Here is an 11,265-nt window from a genome sequence, read left to right on the forward strand (position 1 = left end):
ATGGAAATCTTTCCATACTTCTCTGTATTCACCATATTCATCATTTCTCACAGCACAGTAATATTCCATTACATACACATTCCACAATTTGATTAGTCATTCCTCATTGAACAGGCATCTACTTTGTTTCCAATCCTTTGCAACAATAAAAAGTGCTACTATAAATATTTTAGTGTCAGTGAGGCCTTTTTCTTATACATGACCTCCTTGGAGTATATGCCCAGCAGTAAAATCTCTGGGTCAGAGGAACGGACATTTTAGCCACTTCCCTTGCATAATGCCAAATTGCTTTCCAGAGAGGTTGTATCAGTTAGAGTACTATAGAAATGACCATTTCTATCACACTGTGCTGCCTAGGCTTTGCTAGATTTTGACTTTTCCTGTTGCACATGTGTGTTTCATTTTATTTATTTGATTCCCTTCTCATTCTGAAGATAAATCAGATCTTGAAAGCTAAAGCGAAGCCGGAAGACTTTACATCTGGCAGACGGCTGAGGGGCTGCTCTTTTCTGCAGCTGGCAAAGCCTTCCAAAATCAACACCGAGGCACAGCTGCTCTTTTCTCTAAAGCTCTCTGGACCTTCCAGCTGAAGGCAGATGACAAAGGCACTTTAGTCAGGTGTCTCTTACCTGGTTAAAGCCCTGCCTTAGGGGACAGCACCTGGAGAGGTCTTTCACTGACACAGAATGCAACAGAAAATCTCAGCATTGACAGCAAGGAGCAGACACGATCTTCCAAACCAAATGTGCGCCTTTAAAGCAAGCTCTTACACTAATGTGCCTTTGCTTACACTACTCATATGACCACAGAATTAGATTTGGAAACACATTTACAAATCTTCTATTCCAATACACTCCTTTTTATAGATGAAGACAGTGAGTCCCACAAAGAGTCTATTGCTTGCTCATATTCAGGACCAATAATATTGGTGACATTGCCTCCTCTCGCACAAGGAATTCCATTTCTCAACTTCATACATGCCACGCCTGTCATCCTCTCCCTCTTCATCTCTGCCTCCTGGGGTTCCCCAGATTCCTTCAAGTTCCAGCTACCTTCTACACTTTCCCCATCTCCCTCAATGTTAGCACCTTCTCTCTAACATTATCTCTAATTTATCTTGTGTATATCTTGTATGTTTTCTCCTTATTAGACTATGAACTTCTTAAGAACAGGGATGTTCTTTCTTTGTATCCCCAGGGCTTCACACATAGTGCTAAGTACTTTACAAATATCTCACTTGAGCCTCATAATGACACTGGGAGGGTTGGCGGTGCTATTATTATCCCTACTTCTCAGATGGGGAAACTGAGGCAGATACCAGCTAAGTGACTTGCCTAGAGTCACATAGCTAATAAGCATCTGAGGTGGGATTTGAACTCAGGACTGACTTTAGGCCCAGAATTCTATCTACTACCAGGGGTGGGGAACCTGCCCTGTACTATCAACTGATTCTGTAAGAGATCTGACTAGATAAGAGAGGATCAATACTAGAGAATGGCATGGCCTTGAAAAAATGTCAGGTGTGCTATAGCTCAAGATAAGCCAAGACGGGGGAGGAAGGCTAAAGACAGCAGCAAGGTTTGCTGTTGTTTCTGTTGTTACTGTTTTGGGGATTGAGGGAAGAGAAAGATCAAAGAATAGATAGAAACACTGCTTGGAACTGTGATAAGTGACAGTAGGAATAAGGCAGAGCTGTTCAGTTTGTATTGTGCTTGGCTTTTCTCTGCCAAGGAGAATGAATGACCTGTGCCCAGAAAAGGACAATACAAAAATGACAACAAAGAGTTGGTGCCCAAGATAAGCTTGGAGAGAAGGGAAAAGAACCTGGCAGTCTTTGATGAATTAAAATCACCTGGCCCAGATGAACTACTTTCTGTGGTAGAAGTGAAGGGTAAGATTGCTAGGTTGCTGGCAATGGGAGTTGAAAAATGCAGAATGATAGGGATGTACTGCAGGGCAAAAAAAAGGCTAAATCCTGTCTCAGTTTTCAAAAAAAGGAAGAGAATAGAATTATCGAATTATAGAGTCATGACACTGACTTTAATTCATGAGAAAATTCTAGAAAGCATTGCTAAAGGGTTGGTTCATGAACATCTAGAAAAGGAAGCAGTGATTACAAAGTGGTAGCATGTTTTCATCAAGGAAAGGTCATGTTGGGCTCATAATATATCTTTTCTTGACATGGTTCCTGAACTGGTATATTGAAGGAATATTGTAGATATGGTTTACCCAAATTTTAGGGAACATTTGATAAAGTTTCTCGTGGTATTATTATGGAAAAGGTAGATATCTTTGGACTTAACAATAATGTAATTGTTGTCAATGACTAAACACAAATAGTAGCTTAATGGTTTAACATAAAATTAGCAAAAAGTGTCCAACAGCGGGCCATCAGATCTGTGGTTGGCCCCTTATGCTGTGATTATGTAGACAGAAAGATAAATAGATGGATAGATAGACTAGATAGATAGATAAGTGTTGATATGTATGTATGTATATATATATGTATATGTATATGTATATATACACGAATTTTATATGTATTATCAATGACTCAGATAAAGCAATAGATGGCACACTCATCAAATTTGGACATGGCAGAAAGCTAGGAAGGATAGCTGACACAATGGATAATTGATCCAAAAATATCCCACCAGTCTAGACTAATAGTTCCCAACACAGGTTGAAATGGGGACCACTAATCTATATGAAAGGATCCCTGTAGGCTATGTATTGACTTAGTTTTAAAATGTAATGTTATCTCTTTTTTTCTTGTATCTTTATTTAATTTGTTAAATATTTCCCAATTACACTTAAATCTGGTTCAGCCTACTTAAGAAGGACTGTAACCAATCAGGCCATGTATTTGACATGTTAGGTCTACAGCATTGGACTAAGAGGCCAAGGTCTCCCACCACATCCAGCTGTCTCCAGTCGTCCTGATCTATATCTTGCCGCTGGACCCAGATGACTCCAGGGGAGAAAGTGAGTCCAGTGACTTTGCACAGCCCTCCCTCACTAACATCCAATTCACTTGCATGTCATGGTCCTCTTAGAGAACTAAGGACAGCCAACAACAACAAATCTAATAAAGTGAAATTCAGTTGGATATATGTATGTCTTCCATAAATTAAAATAAATCATCTTCACAGGTACACAAAAGCGAGGGCATGGTTAGACAGCATTCTGAAAGAAATCAAACTGTGGTTTTTCGTGATCTATAAGCTCAGTATGAGTCAAAGATATAATGTGTCAATCAAAAAACAGAAACAAAACCTAATGTGATCTCTACAATAGCATCCGGTTCTACATTTTTCACCTGGGGAGCTGATGCTTTAGGCCCCATTAAGAGAGGTATAACCTTCAGGAATTTGATGCTGATAGTGCTGGGGCACTCTGTACTAGTTAGACCACATTGGAATGATTCAGTTCTCTGCATCATAGTTTAGGAATGATATCAGTAGATTGGAGAGTGTTGGGAGGAGGGGAACCAGGATGGTGTAGGGCACTGAGTCAGGATCATATGTGGATCATTTGCAAGAGCAAGGGAAGTTTAGCCCAGAGAAGAGAAAATATAGGGGGAATAGGATGGTTGTGTTCAAGTATTCGCAGTGCTATAGTATGAGAGATTCGACCTTTCTTGTTGTTCCCAGAGGACAGAGCTGGGAACAATGGGTAGAAGTTGCAATAGGTCAAATTCAGGCTTGGTATCAAGAAAAGCCTCTGGTGAATGTTATCTACATTGGAATGGGCTGCCATGGGAGGTAGAGGCCTCTGCCTCATTGGAGGGCTTCAGGGGCAGGATGGATCACTACTTGTCATCTAGTAGGGATTCCTTTTGGATATGGGTTGGACTATATGATTACTAAAATTTCTTATACCTCAAAAAATTCTGAAATTCCATTTTTCTTCCTCCTTCTCTTCTCTTTTCTTCTTTCATCCTCTTCCCTCATTTGCTTCTTCTCTTTTTTTATCTTCCTCTCACTCTTTTCCACTTACTCTCCCTTATCCCTTTAATCCTCTTCATTAAACCTGAATTCCTTCCTTTTCTCCCCTCTCTCTCTCCCTCCATTCCCACATTTTCTATCTGTCTCTGTCCTTTTTTCTCTATCCTCTTTCCTCACTATTCTCCCTTTTCTTTCTTGGCTTCTTCCTTATTCCCTGTTCCATAACTCTCCCTCTTTTCCTGATTCTTTTGCTCCCCATCCCTCTCCCAATCTTTTATTCTTCTTCTCCCATTTTCTTCTTCTTCTCCCTTCTTTCTCTCTCTCTTATCTGCTTATTTCTCTGTTTCTTTCTCTCTATTCTCTCTCTCTCTCTCTCCCTCGCTCTCTCCCTCGCTCTCTCCCTCGCTCTCTCCCTCGCTCTCTCCCTCGCTCTCTCCCTCGCTCTCTCCCTCGCTCTCTCCCTCGCTCTCTCCCTCGCTCTCTCCCTCGCTCTCTCCCTCGCTCTCGCTCTCGCTCTCTTTCTCCTGAGAAAGAGAAATATATTTTTCTGTATTCCCTCCCTCTCTTCCTTTCTCTTTCTTTTCTCCCTCCCTAGAACCTTTCAAGAAAAAACACCATAAGATGAGGGGGGAGGTCACACAGCTCCTTAAAGGGGAAATTAATACAAAACTATAGATTCATTTATTCATCTCCCAGTGCAATCCTTGAAAGCTTTAAAAATAAATAATAAGACACAGGGCCCTACCTGTTTACCCTTGGATGCTGCCCAGGCTACAGGCAACTATTTCATTTCAGACCTTTGAGATAAATGCTGAAGCAGCCTGGGACGGCTGCCTTCACATTATGCAAAGGTGAATACAGTAATCCTGTTATCTCCCTGTGGCAGATCACAAGATCCCAGCATTCCAGTAACAGAGCAAGGGCTGGCAAGCCTCATGTTGAGCCATCAATATTTGGATTCACACTGGCTGAGCACTAGTGGCATGATGTCCTTAGAAGCCAGGGAAAATGAACAGGGCCAGCCAGCCATTACAGCCTTGGGAGGACCCAGAGATAATGGTATTAGAGGGAGGAAGACAAGCCCAACAGAGGAGCCTTAAAACAAAGAGCCCTGGGATCTCTTGTGGACTTACTGCCTGCGAGCTTGACCTTGCTAAAGTCACCTTCCTGTTTCAATGTCCTCACTTAGGCATCTGTAAATGAGGGACACAGAATTTCAGAATTGAAAGGGATTTGGGAGACCATCCAGTCCAATCTCTACGAGGATCCTGGAATCTAAGTGTTGGGAAGGACCTTTAGAGAGCTTTTGGACCACCCTCCCCTCCCTGATGAAGACATCACCTCTTCAGCAACCCTGATAACGTTCTAAGGGGCACTAGAGATTGGAAACTCAATACTTTGTGAAACAGCCTGTTGCTTTTCAGACAATCCTAATTGTAAGAAAGTTCATTTATTGTATTCCTTTATATTAAGCAAAAATTTGTCTCCCTGGAATTTCCACGCAGCATTCCTTGTCCTGTCATCTGGAGCCTACCAGAGTAAATCTAATCCTTCTTCCACATGAAAATCTGTCAAATATTTGGACACTAATCATGCCTGACCCATCTCTCAATCTGATGAGTAGAAGTAGTTGTCATAGACTGCAATGGGAAATGGGGTCCTGGAATTTGAAGGACAAATACCTCATCTATAAAAAGAAAGGACTGGGTTAGATGATTTCTAGGGTCCCTTCCAGTTCTGAGTCATATGGTCTGTAGATCTTGAATAAGCAGTTTCACCTGCATCAGTAAAATCTGATTTGTTATTTTTTTTAACACACCTTAATTTCACTGATTTAGAGAGCTCCTGGTGAAGATCTTTTTCTATCAGCACAGAAGGACATTTTCTCTGTACTTTATAGTTTTGCAGAGTTGCTTAGAGGCATTGAGCCTTTGTGTTTCAGAGACAAGACTTGAATACTTGTCTTCCTGAACCTGAGGCCAGCTTTCTACCCGGTACACCAAGCTGCCCCTTCAGACTTTCTAACTATCATACCAGTCTAGTGCTCATAGATTTCTCCACCAAAAGTTATATTTGAATATCATCCGCAATGCCATTGATGGAACATGAGGAAAAAACATCATTGCCCATTCTCAGAGGAAGGGCTAACACCTGATGTCTGCCCAAAATGAAGAAACCCTAAAAGTGAATTGAAGGACATCCTTCATAGAAGCAAGGGAAAGGGTACCTTGGAACAAGCAGGAATTTATAATCTGCTCAGCAAGAATAATTTGAGCTGTCATCACTGGCTTCTGTTAAGTACATAAAATCTCTATTGCCCCCATTAATGACTCCAAGCCTAAGAAAGAACAGAGAAAACCAAGGGAGGGAGGGTACCCTTTTTATAAGGAAATCAATTAAGCATGTGCTGTGCTTTTCAAAAGCACCACTTCATGGTAAGGAGCTTAATGTGTGAATAACAAGCCCATAAAATGTTAATAAGTATAATAACTGGTGTTTCTACAACACCTTTAACTATGTGGAACTATAATGGGACCAGGGACAATAGAAAGTGCTGGTTGTAATGATAGGGGTTAGAAAGGGCAGGGTGATTTGATGGAGAAAGTAGTAATCTTTCCTCCTGATTCTACTTGGATTTGGTGGGGCTGTGGGTTCTGGGCCTCTATGGTTTGTTGGTCAGCTACTCTGGGGTTCAAGGTATAATCAAGCAATTGGAAGCGGTCTCTCTCTCTCTCTCTCTCTCTCTCTCTCTCTCTCTCTCTCTCTCTCTCTCTCTCTCTCTCTCTCTTTTTCTGTCTCTTTCTCTGTCTCCCTGTCTCCCTCTCTCTGTGTGTGTGTCTCTGTCTCTCTCTGTCTTTCTCTCTGTCTCTGTCTGTCTCTGTCTCTCTCTCTCTCTCTCCAATTTAAATGAAAGTATAACTGATAAAGTAGTTGACTAAAATTTACTGTCCCCTTCTGTTTTTCATTTTTCCTCTCATCTTCAAAAAGGATTTTAGAGACATTAGCTTGGAAGAAGTATATGAATAGAGGTGGCTCTTTGAGAATTAGGGAGAATTGGGTATTCCAAGCTTTGAAAAGTAGAAATAAATACAGAACATGGGATTTAGCACTGGAAAGAACCTTAAGAGATAATTTAATTCAACACACTCATTTTACAAGTGAGGAAACTGAGGCACCTGGAGGTAAAGTATTTGGCCCAAGATTGCTTTTGAAACCCAATGAATCTTTCTTTTTGGAAGAAGCATTAACCTTGTTCTTCTTGGCCCTAGGGAGGGCAGAGCTCTAACCAGTGTCTGAAGTGGTGGAACCTTGTAGGGGAGTAGATTTCAGGCAACGCAAGGAAGCACTTAACAATCCAAGTTGACATAAAGGGAATGGAATACTGTAGAAGGTAGTGAGTTACACATGGGTTGGACTAGATGGTTTCTGAGGTCCTGTCTAACTCTAGGATTCTGTAATTCAGTAATTTTAGGTGAACAGTACCTACCATGTACCACTGCTGAATTTTGTCAGCGATGCTTCTGTGAAATGGTTGGCAGGTTCAACTTTTAGTCTCTTGTGCTGGCCCCAAATTTTGGTATAGTAAAGTTGGAGATGATAGCTATGTCACTGGATATTTAGTGGTAGAGTGCAAAGGTGGGTTGCAAGAAGCCATGACCAGGTATATAGGATACACATTAAACTACAGAATCCAGGCATCAACAAGTCAGAGGCCTCCTCATCATTATCTCTGTTCCTTCCTCCCTTCCCTCCTCATCCCCATCCATATAACAGTAAATTGACCAAGGTATCTAGAAGAAAGCCTCGGAATTGACTCAGGATATCTGGGTTGGAATACTGCGTCTGTATCTATCAGTGACGAGCTTTATGGTTCTAAGCAAATCATAAATTGGAGTCTTGCTGTCTTTATCTATAAAATTAGACAATAATACTCATGCTTTTTACCGATATGGTGGTTGTACAAAAACTTTTATAAAACTACATCTGCCCAAACTAGTTAAGGGAGGGGCAGCCCCATGCTACATGGGCAAACATACAGTCTGTACTATCATTATTATATCACTTCTTTTTATCACAACACTCTTTATACGTATCTCACTCGATAAAATAACAACCGGGTGAGACGGCCAGTGAAAGTAATATCATCCTCCGTTTTGCAGATCAAGAAAGTGACACTCAGAAAAGTCAGTGAATTGTCCAAGCTGACAAAACTAGTAACTAATGTAGAACTAAAAACCTCAGTCTTTTGAACTGGCCAGAGAGGAAATGTGGTAAAGTGAAAAAAAAAAGTCTTTGGAGTTGGAGGCCCTGAGTTCAAATCCTGATCTGTCACCATGTTGGACGAGCCACTTATAGTCTCAGCCCTCAGTTTCCTCATCTGTAAAATGAGGGATTTGTATAATCTCCAGATCTAAATCTATATCTTATAACTACTCTACCTTTCTCACCAAGAGAGGATGGAAAAGGTTCATAAATACTTGAAAGCAATGCACAATCAGAAGTTCGTTGTCCTTGAAGACAATTATATTAATAATGAGAAAAATGATGACTCATATTTTTATGCTATTTTAATGCTTCCAAATCACTTTGCTCCCAAAAGGTGAGGAAGTGCTGCAAATAACAGCATCCCATTTTTATAGATGCCAAGACTAGTCTCTGAAAGATTGAATGACTTGCCCAAATGCACACAGTGATTAAGTAATAGAGACAGAACCTGACCCCAGCCCACTGACTGGATCTATAGCCGGAGGAAGCAGAGCCAAGTAAGTGGCTTAGTCAGCAAGACCAGAATGTAAGGAAGCAGGGGCATACCTTGCCCCTGGATAAGGCAGTTCATGGTACCGGGAGGAAAGGAAGGAACTTGACCCTTAAGGCTGACCCTGAGGTCAGCCTCAGCAGCCTTCATGCTCCCTTCATTCTGGGGAAGTGAATCCTCAGTAATCCAGGCCTGGATACCCACTGATGGTGTTCTCCGCAAAGAATTAGCTGGGTCATGAATACAGAGATGGAGAGCAGATGATTTTATGAAAGCATTTCCTTGACAGCCTTCCATTTGTGATGTTCATTTAATGATAATTTTATAGTAAGCCAGAAATCAACTTCGTGCCAAATATTACCCAGCAGGAAAGACTTGCCTCAGGGTTCCCTTAAAACAAAAAAAAGAGAAACCTTTTTTTTAAAACCCTAATCTATGATGATAGAAATGACAGCCCTGCTGTTATTTGTCCTGTTGAATGATTTTTTAAAAAAGTATTCAGTGCTTACTAGGTGCCAGGCACTGTGCTAAGTGTTGGGAATAGATACAAAAAGCAAAACAGTCCCTGACCAACAAGAAGCTTACATTATACTACTGAAGAAAACATATATAGGTGGGATGGTGACCAAGAAAGGGAGTTTTACTTTGGGAAGTCACAGAGATGGTTAATGGAACCAGTGGGCAATTCATCAACGCAGACCACACGTGGCATAGGATGTCCATTTTAGGAAGGACACAGGTAACGTGGACTAGGTCCATTGGAAAATAGCCAGGACAGTGAAGAGAGTAAAGACTCAGTTCTGCAATGATCTACAATAGGAAATAAGCTCAGACTGGAGAAGATAACTCTTAGTAAGGACACACTAGCCATACTCAAGTAGAAGACAGATTCAACTTGTCTTGCTTGATCCCAGGGGCCAGAATTAAGACAATTGGGTAGAAGTTACAGAGTCAGAATTTTTTCTCAGTTTAAGTATAAACTTCTAATCAATTAGAATTGTCCATGGGGTCCTTCAAGTTCCCCATCACTGCACCATGATTAACAGATATCTGTGTGACCCTTTGTTGAGGGAGGCAGCATGGTATAGAGGGAAAGAACACTGACCCTGGAGTCAGGGGACTCAAGTTCAAATCCTGCCTCGGACACTTACAACCCTTGTGGCTATGGACAAATCACTTAACCTCCCTGGACCTCAGTGTCCTCATCTGTACAATGGGAGGAAAGGAATAAAGGGCTATGGAGGTTCTTTTCATTTCTGAATCTATAATCCCCATGATTCCTGTTAAGGTTTAGGTTAGACTGGAGGAACTCTGAGGTTCCTTGTCATTCTGATTCTTGGATTCTATACTTCCAAGATGGAAGGTCCAAAATGGATGAACAAGCACACATGGAAGTATCCACACAGGAAATGCTTGTGTCTCTTTGTACTGATGTAAACTGTTTCTATTTCCATAACTGATGTAAGATGTCGATCACTTCATTTTCAAGAAAATGCTGATTCCAAATATGTCTTTCAGTGCCTGGCCTTCCAAATAATCACAGAGAAGCATAGGTCCTGCTCTGACATTCTCGGAAGTTGACAGCAGCAAATATAGGATGGAATAAAAGGGGGGAGGGGAGGGGATTATACTTTAAAATAAAAAATGTGTTTTCCTTCTTACAAGGAAGGCAAAGCCATTGTTGGCACCCACCTTATTACTTGTTGTCTAAAGCAAACAGGTTAAAAAAATAATGGTATGGCCATCCATGACCCACTGTTGACCCCACACACATTAGCTGAAACAAGACCTGGTATTTTGGCTATATGATGCCTGTCCCATCTCTGAGAATGGGTGTATCTATAATTCTATAAAAATATATTAGCACAGAAGCCATCACTAATGATTTAAAACCTTAATATTTATCAGGGAGCATTTTGAAATACACACACGTGTACTTATAAACAAATATGTGTCTGTATACATTCATATGAATGTATACAGAATACATGTATATGGGTAGATATACATTTGTCATTCAGTCATTTCAGTCATGTCCTACTCTCCATGACCCCATTTGGGATTTTCTTGGCCATGATACCAGAGTAGTTTGCCATTTCCTTCTCTAGCTCATTTTACAGAAGAAATAATTGAGGCAAACAGGGTTAAGTGACTTGCCCGGAAGTGTCTACTAAGGTCAGATTAGAATTCAGGAAAATGAGTCTTCCTGACTCCAGGCCTGATACTATGCACTGTGCCACCTAGCTGCCCCCATATGTATACATAAATATTCATAAATTAATTCCTGAGTGGTAAAATAATCAATATCAGCCAATAAATATTTAAGTGCCTAAACAAAACACAAGGCATTTCACATTTCAGACCTGGAGTTTCAGGAGTCCAGCCTTTTCAGCTGCAACCAAATTCCCTCTCTTGTTCCCCTCCCTCTATAGGCAATTTTTCAAAAACCTAGAGTACAGACCCCTTCCCCCTTCATAGGCTTTGGATCAGGGGCAGTCTGCTGAAGCCTATGGACCTTTCCTCAAAATCACATTTTTAAATGCATAAAGTAAAATACTTGGG

The sequence above is a fragment of the Trichosurus vulpecula genome, chromosome 2 (assembly GCF_011100635.1).
Source record: "Trichosurus vulpecula isolate mTriVul1 chromosome 2, mTriVul1.pri, whole genome shotgun sequence".
In the NCBI taxonomy this organism is placed as follows: domain Eukaryota; kingdom Metazoa; phylum Chordata; class Mammalia; order Diprotodontia; family Phalangeridae; genus Trichosurus; species Trichosurus vulpecula.